The 18,886-nt window shown below is 39.2% G+C and overlaps 1 long non-coding RNA gene across 3 annotated transcripts in view; it reads right to left on the reverse strand.

Moving 5' to 3' along the window:
* Positions 1-1,399: 1,399 nt before the first annotated feature.
* LOC125129288 (uncharacterized) overlaps positions 1,400-18,886 on the reverse strand; it is a 297,482-nt gene continuing 279,995 nt past the window's right edge. For all 3 annotated transcript variants that reach the window (XR_007135442.1, XR_007135443.1, XR_007135441.1), the window contains one exon: positions 1,400-3,453. This is a non-coding gene — a long non-coding RNA (uncharacterized LOC125129288). The remainder of the gene's footprint in view (positions 3,454-18,886) is intronic.

The following is an 18,886-nucleotide window of genomic DNA, read 5'->3' on the forward strand; positions in this document are numbered from 1 at the left end:
TTACCATTGCAAAGGAAAATGCTTATTATTTACAGCAGCTGGAGGGGAGCAGAGGTATAAAAGTTGCAGGGATGAGTCTTTGGCTTTGGCTTCTCAAGCTCATGTCAGAGACATTGCTCACTCTTGGACCATGAGTTTTTAGGCTTTGAAATGGAAATCTCATATAAAGTTACCATACTGCCATAGTTTGCTGTGTTTATTCTCTTGGTATTAAAAAAAAAAAAAAAAGGTCTGGTGCTGTGTGCTTACCTGAGCTGCCGCAGAACAACTCATTAATCTCTAAATCAGTGATGTAATTTAAGATCGGCTGTGGGAGGAAGGCTAGCAGGAAAATAATTATAATAGGGAATGGCAGGATGTGTCTGTGGATGTCTATTTCTTTACCTTCGACTTATGTTTAGCAAGACCCGCAGTAGCCTCTGCTGTTCTGGAAGTGATGTCCTTTCAGTTCCTTACAACAGCTATGAACTCTTTTTTGGATGTGTAGGGACATTTAAATAGATATAAATAGCACATCTAGCAGAGCGGGTTGCCTGCAGAATGTCCTCTCTTAAGGTGGGCTTCTTTCCCTTTCTCCCACTTCCTTTCATGATGCTACCATCCTCCCCAGCCTCTCTTACTGCCTAACATCATCCTACCTCCTCCAGTGTCGCTCTGGTCCGTCTGTGATCAGCCTGCATCATAGAACGGCTCCCACAGAGAAGTCCTCTAGTTAGTTTAACCACCTGCAGAAAAACTCTACTGTTTTATCTCTTTGTAAGCTCGTTATGTTCTGGTTCAGAACTTCAAAAATATTTAGAATTGTTTAAAGGAGGCTTAGCCCCTTTAAAAAGCAGCTTCAGCAAGCAGGATGACACAGGCGGTGAGGAAAACCAAAGCTGTTGAGAGCTACAGCTGTCTGGTCCTTTCGTATGCAGATTTATGGACGAGAAGGGGGGGCTGAGAAGGAGAAGAGGGAAGACTCACAGGAGAGTTGGCAAACACACAGGGAAGTACAGGGGCTCAGGCTTCAGTCTCCCAGGAAATGCAGGCTGACTCAAGGAATCAGTAGCATTTAGAATGGGACAGGACTTTGATAATCCCAATAATGTAGATCTCCTTATCTTACAGAATCTCCTCATCTTATGGAAGGGGCAAATGCTTTGCTGAAGGTCTCAGAGCTAGCAAACACAGCTTCAGGAAACTTCTGTGGCCAAGTGTTGCATTCTTTTCACTCTCGCTTGTCCTGTGCTGGACACATGGTAGATGGGCAATACATATATGTCGAATGATTGATTGAATAAAATCATTTATGATATAACCAAGGAGTGTCTTTAACATCTAGCATCTTGCTGCACAATTTTTAACAAGTTAGGCATTAAGCTGAGAGAAGGCAGACAAATACATCTTGTGGGCTTGGTATTTCTGTCTGGATGAAGTCACATTTATTTGATGGTTTAGCTACTTATAAACCTGGAGTGCCTGCAAATGCCTGCATGGCTTTCAACGGGCACTGCTTAGACAATGAACCACACAAATGAATATGAACAAAGATGAGCAAGCGACTGACTCCAGGTTAAAGTTAAAAGATTTTATCAATATTATGCTTCTTAGTTCTTCTGATTTTAGCTATCTTGAAAATGGCATCTTTATTTTCTACAGTTTCCCTCATGGAGTAAAATGTCTTATATATGATAATCATCTCCTATTTATTTCTCAGCTTGATCATTGCAATGCAATTCTGATGCCAACCACCCTGAGTTAGGGCAGAAGTCCCCTCACTTCTGACACACAAAATGTTGTTGAACATCTCCCTAAAACGACCCATGCTACCCCATCTTTTCTGTTGATAAATTCCTTTTCAGTCTTCTAAAGTCCAACTTAACCGTTACCTTCTGTGAAGCCTTCCAGATCTTTCTACTACCCCTAAAACCCCACGCAGAATGCCTCCCACTATTCACAAAGCAGTTTGAACACCTTATTATCCAGGGACTTCTCACCGTGTACTTCCATCAGTGTTGCTTTGTAATCTGCACACACCCCACTGCCCCAGGCCCCCACAGTGGAATACAGGCTCCAGGAGCCAGAGCCTGTGTTCTGCCTGCCTCCGAGTGTTCAAGGCTGAACGCAATAGAGAGCAAAAATAGGTGCACAGCCACATTCACAAACTTCCACCTAACTGATTTAGCCTGAACTAGGCTCTTTGGGCAAGTAGTATTACAGTAGTGTTAGGATTAAATGAGATCCTGGATGTAAATTACCAGGCAGAAAGCAAAGCCTCAGAAGTCATTTGGTCTTATTAAATCAATGTTTGAGGTTTGTGAGTATACTCACTGGTTCATTCACTTATCAATTACCTGCTTTTCCAGGAGGACTATCATTGAGCAGGTAGCATAAATATCCCAACAGATTTAGGCTTTGGGTCTCACATTCTGGAGCCCTAGGACACTGTGATGTTTAAGAGTGACGGATGGTCACACCATCCCCCTTGACTTGAGGGACATGTAGCCAGTACCGCGTGGGAAGTTTGGGATCTGATTTCAGTTGTAGGCTTGTATAAAAATATGTTTTCCAAACTTTTCAGACTAACATCTCTTATTGGTCATTTTTTCCCACTGATTTCTATGCCCACATTGTTAAGATGTTGCCACCTCAAGGGGCATCTCAATTTAAAAGAAGAATTACTTCAGTTCTCCTCATTTCATGGGCAAAAAGAATGCCAAGAAAGAACAATTTACCTGGAATCCCCGTGGAGAAAAACTTTTCTGTGGCCAAGTTATAATTACATATGGAATTTAGTACCATAATCTCAGATGGTCTATCGAAGATTAGAGGGTCAACAATGACCTTGAAATGCTAAATTGTGGGAAGTGCATGTTGACATTTGTGAATACTAATCTAATTTACTATAACTTTATAAACATTGAGCACTAAATATTGAAAAATATTAAGAAAAATGAGCCACATGACAAATTGTCTTTGCCAGTCATCCCAATTAGCAAGGTCCTGAAAGTAATTAGTCTAGGCTGAACAGAAATCAGGTAACAGGGGATTGCAAAATTTAATCAAACTTGAAGTTCTGACCTATTAAACTAGATAGAACAGGTTTAAAAAAACCTCTGATGTTTGTGCTACTTACGCTCTGGAAGCCCACACACTTGAACAGACTTGGTACATTTTGCAGTGACTAGACCAACTTCAAAGGCAGAATTTTCCATTCCACGTAATTGGTTTCAGTGCACATCTCTGCATCATATAGTCTGTCACAGAGATGAAGGTGGCAAAATCTTAACAAATATTGGAGCTTTAAATGAAACAACTCAGTCCCAGCAATTCCTAAATTCCATGAATTGTCACCCTTGGAAACTTTACATTTCTTTCTTCAAATTTTGTTTCCTCTCCTTTACAAGGGATTTCGCTGTTGCTGGACACTATAACCTCTTGGTGATTTTATCAGTAGAAATAGGGAAAGTTCTGAAAAATGAAACAAAAGATACAGAATTAAAAACATGGTAAATGAATGAGAAATCCTTGTTAGTCTGGGTGCTATTTATTTAGTTATGCTTCATCTTTTTAACATTTTAATAATTTTCATGGGATTTTCAAACATATACAAAATTAGAGAGTATAGTATAAGTTCTCTTTTACCCAACACCAAGGTTCAACAAGATATATTTTAAATGTGAAAAGAGCCTCTATAAATTTTCATCTCCAACTTCTAAAAGTAAAATACTGAAATTACACTTTCCAACCCTATAAAAAAATGTCTCAATTCTTAGAGGTATTACCTGTTTAATTTAGTAGTTGTCTATGGATGTGTTAGAATATTAGTTTATGATTTTGTTCCCTGGGTCAAAGACTGTCTTTGTCTCTGCTTCTACGCTTCTCTTTCTCTCTTGTTGGCCAATTCAGTCTTACACACCTGGGACTTTTCATGGATTAGAAATGGCCCGGAACATGTTACCTTCTTCTGACCCATGGAATGTTCCAAATCCCCCTTGATATGAAGACAGCAGCTGGTCAAGAAAAGATGACCAGAATGGCCAACAGCCTGGGACATATTTCCAAGGTCAATGAGGACAGAGCCATATCTCTTCAAACTTTGCTTAACTTGAGGGGGAAAGGTTTCCAGATCAGCGAAGAGTTGCCCTGAGAGGTTGGAGACGCATCTTCATTTCTTTGGGGTGGGTTAGCCATTTGCCCATCAGAATCTGTGTTTATTGTGAGTCATGAATGAGAGAAAGTGAGTTGGGGACGCCAGAATATTATTCTTGTATTTCACTGGAACTGTTTATGCTGAGCTGCCTTCACTTACTACCTCCTGTGCTGCCACCTGCCAGAAGCAGCCCGCCTCATCGGAGTGCCGTCTGGTACTGCTGGAGCATGAGGGCCTTGGCCTCCCTACGAAGGTGCTGTATGTTGGCACCGCGGGCCAGCAACCTCTCATGCTTGAACGTAGTTGGCACCCACAGGATGAGCAGGAGTCATTTATTTTCCGGTCCAAGTATTCTAGCTAAACCATATCCACTTACTATGAAAGCACAAAGTGATAGACAAAATATGCAGTCTTTTCCGAAATGAATGTTTTTCTCTATTTAGAGAGTAATGTGTAATTTATTGGTGAGCTAGCATAGGGCTATAATGTATGTTTGGTGTCTGTGTATGTGTGTGTGCGAAAGAGAGAACGAGATAATGTCAGCTTTATTTTTACTTTTATCAAAATGTATTTAATTACATTTTGAATACAGAAGGAAAGAAATTTTGAAAGACATCTTTCCAGTCTTTTGAGGTACATTAGTGGAAGGTGAAGAGCTAGACAAACTTCAATCTCAACAGTGAGCCTATGGCTGTTCAGAAAAGTTAACTGTATTTAATTTTCTCCCTGCTTTGAATTCCTAAATACAGAAAAAAAAAATTCTTTGAGAATGATTCACTTTTGCTATCACTTACTTGACTGTAAACATTTTTAAATGAGCATAAAACCTGTAGTTTTGTGATGTTCGATGTTTTCTAACAAAAGTAATCATCTATTGACTTGTAGGGAGTGGTGGTTTATGACCCAAAAGGGAGGAGACTTCTTTTTCCCGTGTTCTGATCTGTTACTTAGCATCCTCAGGTTTTTGCTGTACAGATGCAGAGACACTGGTTCATTTGAATAAGCTTGCAACAGAAGTAGACCAAAAGTAACTAATGGCATGCATGTAACAGAAGTTTATTTCTCCTTTCTATAGAGTCCAAGATGGATCCAGGTGAGTAGAGGAACTCTAGCCCACACAGAACTTTTATGACCTCATTTGACAAGGACTCTGCTGATGTTTGATGACTTTGTGGGTATCAATACCCAACAGCACAGAAAATCTCTTATGGAGGAGTGGATGACCAGGCTTGGAGGTGGCACTTTTTTTCTAGTGAGCCACTTCTATTGGGTAAAAGTTAGTCATGTGGTCAGAACTGCAAGGGAGGCTGGGAAATGAAGTCTAGCTGTGTGTCCTAGTGGAAAAGTAAATCTTCTCTGCCCCATTGTTTTTCCTCAGTTACCAGTATAGGATGAAGACTAGGATAGAGTCAACTATAATAGGAAGTGTGAAGTTGAAATTCTACATGGTAAATATTTGGCAAGTATCCACTTCCAAGGCTTTGTGCTAACACCAGATAGAATAGAGAAGATGAAAGGATGCTGAGTTGACAGTTTAGAATGAGGATACTATAGTCATCCTGGCAGTGCTGGGATAAAAACAATGTGAAGACTTTTGTTTGAATTGTTTCCAGCTGAGTCCCTGATGTCCAGCATGCTGCATGACATATTAGAATTTAGTAAATATGTGATAAATAACAAATAAATTCTAAGTTATGGTGGGTTACCCTTCAAAGTCAAAGAAAAGGGTAAGATAGACATGAATTGTTTCCAGTTAGCTTTTGAAGCTGACATCATAACTACACAAAGGGAGGCAGCTAAAATCATTGAATAATGGAGATTTCTTTCTTTCTTTTTTTTTTTTTTTTTGACCATACCTGTGGTATCTAGAAGTTCCGGGGCCAGGGATTAAACTCGTGCCACAGCTGCAGCTGGAACCACAGCAGTGACAAGGCCAGATCCTTAACCTGCTACACCACCAACAGGAACTCTGAATAATATGGGATTTTAAAAAAAATTATCAAGGACATGGTTTTTCTTCTTCCTAATGATAAAAAGACTTTTCTGGACCTTGACTCCACTTTTCATACAAACTGAGAAAACTCCAGTGGATGTGCTGTAGTGAAGGTAACTTACTCAGTGTTTTCAGGTAATAACAGTCTTCCTTTATCAGTCTCCACATCAGTAATATTTAAAGGAGCCTCTAAAGACACACTTATTAGTAGACAAATGAGGTAATAAGAATTTCTTTTACTTAAGCATGGCTACATACTGGATTTATCTCCCCAGTATGGGTCATTACCAAAGTCGTAAGTATTTCCAGAAAAGACTTCTGCCATCATTACCAAGTTTTTATTAGCCATTGAAGTGTGGGAAATGTGACAACAGATTTTCTGCTCAAGTCTGCATGTGTCTCATCATCCCACATCCCCATGGACCCCAGCTCTGAGACGCTCTTTGTGTTTTTCAGATTCTGAGAGATGTTCACAGTCTACTTTCTAAGCAAGGATTGTTAGGTCTGCAGTCCCATAACCCAGTGCATTCAGGAAACATATGATTTGAAATTGTGGATGTCATTGGAATGAAAGAATAAGGATCAGGAGTTGAAATTTTAATCTAAATATTTCTTCATTTGTCTCTAGAAATACCACAGATGGAATCAGTATGACTCCATTCAGGGTGGCGTTGAGAAATGTATTCGGTTTGGGGCTCAAAGTGAAGTTTATTTTAAAGTGACTAAATTAAAAGTTCAAATGGGTGTTTTGGGATTTTGATAGAAAATAATCTATCATTGCCTTTGGTCAATAAAAAGAAAAATCACATTAACTTTCCAAGCTGATTGAAGCCTTGCTGTCTCTGTATTTCTGTGTCTTTGCTCAGGTCTCTCTCTCTTAGAAATCCTATCCTTCCACATCTTTGCCCACATCCTGTCTGCTGGGCAAGGCTAAATGCCACTGCCTTTCCCAAAGCCTTTCCAAACCGATCTCTTCCTCTTTTAAATATGATTCAACCTCGTTTGACAGTTATTTGGCAGTTCTTCCTCACCCTGTGACATCATAAAGTCTTCGTGGACAGACCTTGTTTCTTCATCTTTTCTTTCCTTCCAGAATCCATTCACTGCACCTGTCATATGATAGTGATGCAAACACATGGTCCATTGAGCTGGAGCAGAAGGATTTGTATTTGAAATTAAAAGGATGGTTTTTAAAAATTCAAGGCCACAGAGGTATGGGGTCCTTATTGGTAAACCTAATTACAGATCCTGGTTCTGATTACGCTTATTGGGATAAAAAAGTTGACTGTCCCTATTTGTGCTGCTAAAAGGAAGACATGAAACTGTGCACTCAGGACTGCCAACGGGAGCAACACCGTGGAAATTCCAACTCTACACTAAAGAAAGGAGCAGCAGCTCAGGATTGATATTTCTATAGCATTTCCCCCCAGTAAAGCACATCTGAAGCAGTTGCTGAGTGACGATTCTCAAATGGAGAGATACAAGCCTTATCCAAGAGCCTATTAGATTCACTTTTGTGTATTTCCTTTCAGTTGCTTCTCACATGCATATTATAGGCACAGTTACAGCATATTGCTACACTGAATGTCATTTTCACACTTCCATCACATAATAAGCAATATTACATGAATCTGGTAATATTGCCTTTGTCCTATTTATTTAGAGTCTGGCACTCTTGTTTCCTATGTCCTGTGTATGAATGTGAAAGAATGGTGTGCAACTAAAATAATTATTCATCACAATATCTTCTTTCAGATCAATTTTTAAAACTCCACTTCTTAATTCTGCCTTCTGACCTATTCTATTGAATGAACTAAGATCTCTCTCTGGGATTTCAATGAATATTCCAATCCTCACTTCTGTAAGTTTCTTAGAATATAGTTAGGTCTATGATTTCTTCTTCTTTGCTTCTTCCATCAATATGAGGTGGTGCAGTCATTAAAAGCAATGTCTGGCAAACTGTATAGCCTGTGGACTAAATCAGTCCCATAGCCTGGTTTTGTTTAATAAAGTTTTACTGGAAAAGAGCCACACGCATTTATTTGTTTTATCTATGGCTGTCTTATCCTACAAGTGCATAGTTGAGTGGTTGTATAAGAGACCATATGGCCCACAAAACCTAAAATATTTACTTTTCTGATTCTTCACAGAAAAGGTTTTCTGAGCTCTGATTAAGTGTATAGATTCAGACTTGTTGGGTTCAGATCCCAACTCTGCCACTTTTTAATTGTAAGTTATGCTTGATATCTTGGCTGCACTATCTTTATTATTTAAGCATTAAAACTTCCAGAAATATTTATAAGGACAGTCATAGATTTGCTCAGTGTAGGTCTTATTCCCTCTGATTTACTTTTTTTTCTTTTCGCATTGAATTCTTCAACTGCATGGTGGTTGTTTTTTATGAAACCTAATTCCTCAGGTAAAGAAAGTACAGTATGTGCTAATCATATATTAGAATCAGAATTTGTTTACTTTATATAATAAGTTATACCATTTCTCATCTTTTTTGCTAAATGAGAATTATCTCTTTCTTTAAGGTTTAAAGAAATTTGGTAGTCCTAACATTATAGACAGGAGCCATTTTATGAAGGCCACTTATTGGTGACTTTCTTAATTCTTCATATTACCTGTTTTGTGTGTTTTGTTTCAATTTAAGTTACTTATTTGGGAAAGTTGTATATTTTCTAGAAGTTTTCAATATTACCAGCATACAGTTGTATATTCCCCTGTAATAATTTTTTAAATTTAATTTAATTTTTAAAATTATTTACCTTATACAATCTTTTTTAATACTGTACAGCATGGTGACCCAGTTACACATACATGTACACATTCTATTTTCTCACATTATCATGCTCCATCATAAGTGACTAGACATTAGTTCCCAGTGCTACACAGCAGGATCTCATTGCTAATCCATTCCAAAGGCAATAGTTTGCATCCTTTTTTTTTATTTTTGACATTCCATGCAGTTTCTTATGTGTAGCTTTTTAAAATTTGGGTTTTTTTTTCTGTTTATATTTAACAGAGGCTCATATAATTTATTAGTTCTGGGTTTTAAACAAATAGTTTGATAATAATAATCAATTTCATTCTTTAATTTGTTTTCTAATTACTTTCGACATTTTTTCTTAGAGATTTTGTTCTGTTCTTTGCTTAAATGTTTAGTAGGCTTTAAATTTACTTACTTGTGGCCAGTAAAAGGATTTAAAAGTATGAATTTACCTCTATAGGCAGTTTTAACTCATCCCAACTCATCCCTGTGAACTTTCTTATTTTGTGATTTTGTTTCATTTCTTTTTTAACTTTATTTAAAAGATGGTTAAACCTTTTAAGGATATTGAAAATTTGTAGTGTTTATTTTGTTGAATTATTTCAAAAAGTATGATATAGAAGTTCTGCTTTTATAATGGTTTGGGGGTAAAACACAAATCAATATTATAAGTATTTTTATATAGTTGAATATAGGAAAGTAATGTTTCCCTAACTTATAAAATTGAGTATTAATATATTAATTTTGCCTTGTTATATATTATGTTTGTAACCTCTATATTCGTATTTTCCCTTGATGGCACAGAATAATTTTACACATTAAATTTATCAATATAATTACATTTCTATAAATCTATCTGTGCAGTTTTAACCTTTTAAAAATGCATTTAATTGCCATAGATTTTGTCCAAAAGCTTTCAATGTTGTTATGTCTTTTTTAACTTTTAAAATATTTTCAATGACTATTTATCTCATTTTTTTTTTTTTGCTTTAATTCTACTTGGCTTTTGGAGTAATTAACTCAAAATGGGTCAAAGGTTTTAATGCAAGAGCTAAAACTCTTAGAAGAAAACATGGGTGTAGGAGTTCGTGATAATGAACCCAACTAGTATCCATGAGGACACAGGTTAGATCCCTGGCTATACTCAGTGGGTTAAGGATCTGGTGTTGCCATGAGCTGTGGTGTAAGTTGCAGATGCGGCTCAGATATGGTGTTGCTGTGGCTATGGTGTAGGCTGGTAGCTGCAGATCCGATTTGACCTCTAGCTCAAGGACTTCCATATGCTGTGGGTGTGGTCCTAAAAAGGAAAGAAAGAGAGGGAGGGAGGGAGAGAGGGAAAAAATGAAAGAAACAAGGAAGAAGAAAGAAAGAAAGAAAGAAAGAAAGAAGAAAGAAAGAAAAAAGAAATAATCCGAAAACTCCAGCCCTCCCATCCCTACCGCTCTAACTCGCCCGGACAACTCCGCTGCGCTCGCGCCAGCCCTCACTCACGACGACCCCATAGAAGCTCCTACCTCCACCCATGAAGTGAAAGGATAAACTGTGGCATAGATGGAATACCACTTAGTAACAAAAAGAGACAGACTGTTGATATGCACATAATATGGATGAACCTCCTTTACTGAGTGAAAGGAGTAAGGTGTAAAAGAAAGAACATACCGTGTGATTCTGTTTGTATAACATCGTAGCAAAAGTAAACTGTAGTGACAGAAAGGAAGTACAGGACTGCTTGGGAGGGGTTGCAGATAGGGGTGAATGACCAAGAGGCTCAAGGAAACTCTGGGGATGGAGACGTTTGTAGTCTTTTTTTTTTTTCCTCCAATATTTGGTTATTCTTTAATTCATGAAATAATGGTGACAATTCCATTTGCATGTTAGAAGTTACTTATATAATTAAATATTTTATACAGGCAGATATGATTATTATTTCAGGCATAAAAGTAAAAATTCAGTATTAAAATTTTATCTTAAATGAAAATTTTAATTAAACTATAGCTTATTTGAATTATCAACACATAACATAGATTTTAGTTATACTAAAACTCTTTCCTAGGTACAAACTATGAGGTATAAAATAAGATACAGGGATGTAATGTACAGCACTGGGAATACAGCCAATATTTTATAATAACTTTAAATGGAATATAATCTTGACTGGAGTCTGGTGTCATGGGTGTATGTGGATTTCAGGAGTGGTCAAATTACCCAATCTAAGGAAAGGCAGTTTACTTTACTTCCATCATATCTTGAAAAGTTAGGAAGTGTTCCTCAACTCATAATACTTACACACTGACAAACTGATCTTTTATTCCTTTTTGGGTGACAAGACATTTGATAGTTTTCACTTTTTCTTTTCCCCTGTAATGTCCTTCCCTTCACAATTTTCATCAACTCTGTATTTGTAACTAAAAAAACTCCATACATTTGATTAAGCATCTTATTTTAGAAACACTCTACTTCTGCTGCTCTCATATCAATGTTTTTCTGATATATTTGTGATATTTCTTATATCATTACTGTTGAGTTCATGTGGTTCCTTCCTTTGCGTTTATAGCCTGAACTGTTATATCACAGCTTGCTCAGTTATAACTTCCTCCAGTCATCTCTCAATGATGTGAACTATATGAAGAATAACTCTTGCAGACAAGGTGGTATATTTTCCAACCATTGACAACTCTGAAAATGCTCTCCTTTTCATATATGAATGACAGATTGGAAAGGGAGAGGAAAAGAAAATACATTTCAATATCTACTGTATTTCAAGCACTTGAAAAAGCCATTGTCTCATTTATTTCTTATGTCAACCCTAAGAGACAGGTATTGTCTCTGTTTTACAAGTGAAAAACTGTTAATGCTTGGAAAGATGAAGTATTTGGTTTATATGTCTAATAAATCAAAGAACCAGGGACATAATTTGAGCCCTGGTTGTTATGCTCCAAACCCATGCTCTTTCTTCTACATCCCACTTCACCATGCTCTGTTTTTGCATGTAGAGGAATCAGTCAGTCAGTCTTTGTCTTCCTCAGGTCATCTCGGCATCAGACACAGATGTCTTCATCCTGCTGCCTCAGAACCACTCACAGATCCTCATGAGGCAAATCTTAGAGCAGCCTCTTCTGTTAGCAGCTCCTCAGCCAGAAGAAGCTTGAAAAATAATAGCCATCATTCACTGAACAGCTACAGTGCTTGGCATGGCGCCAAGGATTTTGCTATTTAAATACATAATTTCTTTTTTACAGATGAAAAGACTGAGGCTGCCTATTATCACCTAGCAGGAAGGTGGTAGAAGCAGGATTAGCTTGCATCTCTCCAACTCCAAAGCCCACGTCTTAACCAACATGTTACCTTGTCTTCAGAGAGTCAGTACCTGGTGTCCTTGGGCACACATGCCCACCTAATCAAACTCTTGCAATAGTTTCCATTGTGTTGGCTTATAAAGACTGATTGAATCTCTCTCTTGGCTCTCTGATTAGCTCTCCGTTTCTCCTGTTGAGTTTTGGAACTTGACCCTGAATTTCAGCTCCTTTTGTTGGATGTCATGTCTGACCTGTCTCCTTCTTTCCATTATTTTCCCCTGTGCCCTACCCCTTCGGCTGTTGCCTGGGAGCACTGGATCCGGTATGCGTCGCTGGCTGCTTGTCCTCTCATATCTCCATTGGCTAGATTTTTTTTCTTTCCTTGATACAGCTCTCAGCTTGGACTAGCTTGGATATCATGCTGAGACACCAATTGATGCATCATTTCCACAGCCAAGTTTAGTCTCCCTGCCTTTGTTCTTCATGTAGTCAGTGTACATGAGTGAAACAAGTTTTCCTGGTAATTTGAAGATAAGATGACCTTAGAGCATGACTAGTAATAATGAACCCCAAAGCTATTTAAAGCAGAAATACACACAGGTTCTACTTGTCAGCAGGTTCATGAGGATGACAGGTCCTAGAGAAATACAATTGTTTGTAAAGTGAAGCAAGTTCAAGTAAATTATGCATTAAGAGAGAAAGAGGAAAATAGTAATCTTCAAGGAAAATCCAATGAACAAAAATTTGTCCTTGTTTCTCTAGCATTAATGAAAGGGGAAAAACAAAAATATTTGGTCATCCCATTGAGGGCTAGAGGTAGTTCAGGGTGTTCCAGGGCTTGTCAACTATGACTGTTCTTTTTCTCCAGTTCTAGTTACAGAAAGAACCTTCTGGTTATGAAGTTAGCCTCCCAAATGTATTTTTAAAAAAGGTACTCTAGAGAAGGCAAATATTACAGGCAGCAGAAGAATGTTTGCTTTATTGTACTTTGATAAATTGGTGTTCTCATGTCTGTGGAGTTCACTTATATAGAAGAATATGCATCAGTCCTGGAAAGCTGTTTGACTTTGGGTATTTTGACAAAATTGCGTTTGAGAACCAATAAAGCTGAGGATTAGACACTGAATGAGTACCCAGAAGACAATCCATGAAGTGGTATTGCCACCTCATGGATTGTCTTCTGGGTACTTATTCATTTTCCTTCTATTTGCTGCTCTTTTAGTTCTCTCAACAGTGAAACTACAACCCAATATAAATCACTTTCCTTTCTCCACTATGCATTGCCACTGGGGGGCCCTGAATGCTTTGCATTTCGGCACATGTGAATCATGAAGAAAGTTACGTAGAGAGACATAAAAGCACACTCTGTGGCTCTAAAATGAAATAAGAATTTAATTTTATTCACAACTAGATTCTAGCTTAAAACTGAACGATGTCATAGTTTGCATAATATCCACAGCACTGATTCTCAGATGACCCAGGGCTCTCTTGACCTGGGACTCTTTCTAACCTCTATTCAAATATTTTTATATTTGACACTTCAGAGCTTTTATTCCCTTCAGTCAGTCCACCCTGAGTCCATTGTTGGTAGTCCGATGCTACAGCTGCCTGGCTCAGCTAGCTCCTGGCACCCACTGGTTGGTTGAAAACATGGATTCTGGACAATAAAAACACAGCCACCCAAGAACTACCTCCAGGCACTACTTAAATGTCCCTTTGACTAACTAAACAACTCAATGCTGTTTGCTTCCTAAGAGGAGAGCTGAATTAAAGGATTCCTTCCTTAACTGCAGTGAAGGAGTCATTGTTCCTCAACTTCTTTATTCCTCCTCACCTCAAACATCCCACCCACGGCATTAGCATTTTGGGAACATTCTGACTTCTGGCCGACACAGCCTTCCACAGCAAGATCCAGGACCAAGGAGGAAGGAAGGGAGGAACAGGACTGGAGAGTTTCTAAGATTGTCTTTCCCTTATTAATTTTGAGCCATTGCCATTTGCTAAGTCATTTCCATGAACCTGAGGAGAAGTAGGCTGTGTTGTGTGAATAAAGCCCATTAACTGAGAGTGTAAATTCTAACAGCATGTCATGGAGATAAATATTTGAAAATCTGAATATACTATAAACATGCCATTTTTCTTGGTATCTCTTCTCACTGAGCATTCATGACATTGAAATTTATATTGACATTTTGGTCTAGTTTCCAAGAACATGAACTCCTTATAGAAGCTTAAGACTATTTAGATCACTGCTTTATCCCAAAAGACTCAGTCAGTAAATGTTTATTGAATGAATCACTCTAAAAGGAATATTCTTACAAGGCAAATAATTATAAATATTTAAACAATACCTTATTGCTAGCTTTTAAAGTAATTTCTCAACAGATTTAGTGAATGAGACAAGACTATTGAATAAGTTATAGTATTCGACCTTAATTTTCCATCCCTGGCCTCTGCCTTTTTTTTTTTTTGGCCATGCCCACAGCATGCAGAAGTTCACAGACCAGGGATCAAACCCACACCACAGCAGTGACAATGCCAGATCCTTAACCTGCTAGGCCAACTGGGAACTCCTCTGCCTTCTTTTTGGAACTGTGTGTACTGATTTGGTGTGCTTTCCCACAAACATAAACATTTGTTAATTTTTATAAGAAAAAGTAGTGGAGCATGGTTAAAATTCACATCGTGGCCTGTACTTTAAGCATTCTGGCCTACAAATAATGCTTTTTCCTGTAATGTATTTGTGGCTGCTCTCATGTGTGAAAATTTTATAAAATTTTTTATTTGCTCTTTTCATTGGTTTGCTATTGACACCATCACAAATTGCCACAAACTTAGTGGCTTGAAACTACATGAAAGCATTTTCTTAGCCTTCTGGAGATCCAAAGCCCAAAATCAGTTTCAATGAGCTGAAGTCAAAGTGTTACGAAGCTGGCTCCCTTCGGGTCTCTGGGAAAGGATTCCTTCCTTAACTGCTCTAGCTTCTAGGGGCTGCCTGCACTCTTGGGCCCCTCCCTCCTTCCTGCATCTTAAAGCCAGCGATGCTTATCTTGCTTCTGCTTTCGAAGGGCTGCCTTCTTCCTCTGTAGTCACATCCCCCCTCTACTTCTCTTATAACAAAACCGATGACTACAGGAGTTCCCATTGTGGCTCAGTGGGTTAAGATCCTGATGCTATCCCTCTGAGGATGTGGGTTCAATTCCTGGCCTCACTCAGCGCATTAAGTATCTGGCGTTGCTGCGAGCTGCAACTTACTTCACAGATGTAGCTTGGATCTGGTGTTGCTCTGGCTGTGGTGTGGGCTGGCAGCTGCAGCTCCTATTCGGCCCCTAGCCTGGGAACTTCCATATGCCCCAGGTGCAGCCGTAAAAAGAAAAAAGAAAACCTTATGATTACAGTTAGGGCCCACTCGTATAATCTAGGAAAAGCTCCCCATCTCAGGATCTTTAACTTAACCACACCTGTAAAGTCCCTTTTGCCATATGAGGTAACATTTATAGCTTCCAGGAGTTAGAACCTAGATATATTGGGGGCAAGGGGTCCATTATCCAGGCCACCTCACCTTTCTCTGAATTTAATTTCTGTACTGAATCTATGATGCTCTTCTAATAAAAAGTTTTAAAATGTGCACTGAAACCTCTCTTTTTAAAGATGCTATTTGCTACTTTGTGTTTTAAAGAATTAAATAGTTTTAATAGAAACATGCTAAATTAAATTTTCACAGGAAATGCAAATTTTCAGCAAGGTGTCATCTCCAACATGTCCCTTAGCGGTGGGACTGTGGACAATTGCCAAAGGTCACAGGGTTGGAGAGCAAGTTAGTTTGGTCAATGTACTCTTCACACCTCAGGAAACAGGACCAGAAACTGATATTATTTATTTCATTCTTCTGAGACTTCTCCCCTTCTGTTAGCTTTTTTCCTTGTGGAAGATGAAAATATTAAAAACAGAAAACATATGTTTACTCAGTCTTACATTCCCGCCTGGACTGACACATAGTTCTGAATATGCCACACCTTCTAAAATGTTCCTCTTCATCTTTCCCAGGCCAGCTCCTAGCCTCCGAAAAGCTCCGTCAACTCTCTCCTTCGCCGATGGCACTTTCTCAGCCTTTACAGTGCAGTTGAGGAATCACTGTCTGGGGAAGCCTTCCTAAAGCCCTCCCACATGTGCTCAGCCAGCCCTGTCACTCTCTGGTCGCTCATCATCCTGAAGCACGCGTATCTATTTTATTGGTCTGTCTCTTCTTCTAGGCTGTGCGCACCATAAGAGTACCATGCCCTTTAGACTGTAACACCTGGCCCATTCTTGCTGGCACAGAGTGGGTGTTCACTGAATGTGTGTGAATAAGTAACGGTTCCTTCAATCATTGTGTGCTGACGGAATGAAGTTTCACTCACCAGTGAGTTTTCCTCACTTCATTAACTTTTCTAACTTTGCAACTTTTGACACATGTGGGCTTTGTAGAAAGTGAGGTGTTGTAAAAATGGGAAACGTTTCTCACTTATCAATGTTGATATCATTAAAACATAAAGCTGTAAAATATTTTATATTATTTGGGGGTATGGTCATATGGATCACGTCATACACTGGCACATGAGCATGTGGTTCGGTCCAGATGGGGTAATTCCAGATGGAACAAGGATGTGTCAATATCCCTTTGAAGACAGTGCCAGCCCATCATATGGGCTCCACCTAAGGACTCTGACAAAGGAACCATTTTTACATAAGGGTACTACAGTTGCATCTGTCGCCACACATAGCTAACTAACATTTCACTTCCAGTTAAAGCACTTATTGTTTAATGCTTTGGTAGGTAGCTAAACTGATAAATTTACTTTAAAATCATCCTTGGAGAATCTCAGAATATTGGGGCTGCGAAGGACTATAGAAAACATTCTTTTCACTCGGTGTGTTATTTTTAAGATGAAGACATTATGCTGATAGAATATTGATTTGCCCCAAATCGTAGCATCCTCCTGCCTAATTAGTCTATTGCTATCTCTACTACACTATTATAAAGTCCTTTAAACATAGTTTTCAAAAATCGTTAGGTCTTCCCAAATTCTAAACCAGATCTGTAATTTGCATTATTCTCCACCTTGTGGTGAGAAGCTGTGAAAAGAACATTAGGTTGGGATCACACCGCTTGGGTATATTGTCAAAGGCTCTCTGCTGCAGCCCATGGAATTCAGCTGTTGAATTAAAAAAAAATGCACAACCTGGAAGCTGAGAGTTAAGTTTTATTTGGGGGCAAAATTAGGACTTAAGACCGGGAGACAGCATCTCAGGTAGCCCTGAGAAACTGATGAGGCCAGTGGGGAGCTAGGATACATAGGAGTTTTTGCAACAAAAGGCAGGAACACAAGAGGTCTGGGCTCACTGAAATCATTCCTTTGACATGCACCTCAGCTATGGGGCAAGTATCCTGGGTTTTCCCAGCCTGGATTCCCTCAGGCCTTTCCTCTGTGGCTCACACCCTTGGAGGGGGTGCATTTGCAGATTATTGTGACAGCCTTTGCTTTGTCCACTTAACTCCAGCCCAGGCAAGGTGGTATTCCAGAGCTCTCTAAAATACCACCTCAAAGAAGGAGGGGGAAATAGTATCAGTGTATATGATAAAAGGTGTGTGTGTGTGTCAGGGGGGTTTGGGGGGGTACCTGCAGCCATGCACACATTTTACAAAAGTTTGTTGCTGGTCTCGCGAAGGTTACTGCTAGTCACAAGGAGCAGACATCACCATGAAGGATTTTAGTGTTTTTCTAGATAGGAAGAGATACAAGAATTGGGCACACAAAATCTTCTCCTAAAAGTATCTGATTGTCTGAAGACGTATTCTTCCAGTTTTCCCAGAGCACACTCTTTCACTCCTAATTTCCACCCTGAGCTCCACTCAGGGGTGCTGCAGGTCGGCAGGCAGATGCAGCGGCTCATGATTTAATCCATATAGAGGTGGATGGCAAGTGCCAAACTCAAGTTCACACAGCTAACTTGAGGCGCAAAGGGGGAAGTTCCCCCGACACTGCGGAATGTCCTTTAAGAGAACGCTGCTGCCTTTGCCATGCTGCAGAATCAGGAAGTCACCTCTGCCCCCAACAGGAAGCTGCTGAATTAGAAAAGTGCTTGACAAATCTGAGAGTTGCCACCACGACAGCTGGCTCCCAAATTCTGCTGCTTCTGTCGCAGTCTGGTGCCCTTAGAGTGGATGCCCTGTTCCCTGTCTCTCTCTCCAGTCAACTCAGATCTCACACACATGCATCTGAATGGCAGGACCTAAATCCTAGGTAGAACCCTTGCTTCAACAAAGGAGTCTGGGAAGTGGCATTTTCAGCATAAGAAATAGACCCACCAGAATGCCTGGAGTGAGCCAATCCCTTGACCCAATGCACTGGTTTTAATCTTTCTTGGATATTTATGGGACAAACTTAACTTCTCTAAGCTCCAAATAAGACAATGGGTGTGAAAGCAGTTTGTTGTGAAAGATGCAAAATGCCAGTCATTTAGTACTATTCTCTGTGCCGTTTGTACCCTCCTAGTTATTCCTACTTCTGTTGAGCTTATGTGGAGTTCTAGTAGGATGAAATACAACCATCTTACTAGAATACCACCCTTTTATCCAGGCCCTGAATATATCTGCCCATGAAAATAGTACCAAAGGGAATGGGGACTATGATATCTTTAGCTTGGAC

This window comes from Phacochoerus africanus, chromosome 6 (assembly GCF_016906955.1).
Source record: "Phacochoerus africanus isolate WHEZ1 chromosome 6, ROS_Pafr_v1, whole genome shotgun sequence".
Classification (NCBI taxonomy): Eukaryota; Metazoa; Chordata; class Mammalia; order Artiodactyla; family Suidae; genus Phacochoerus; species Phacochoerus africanus.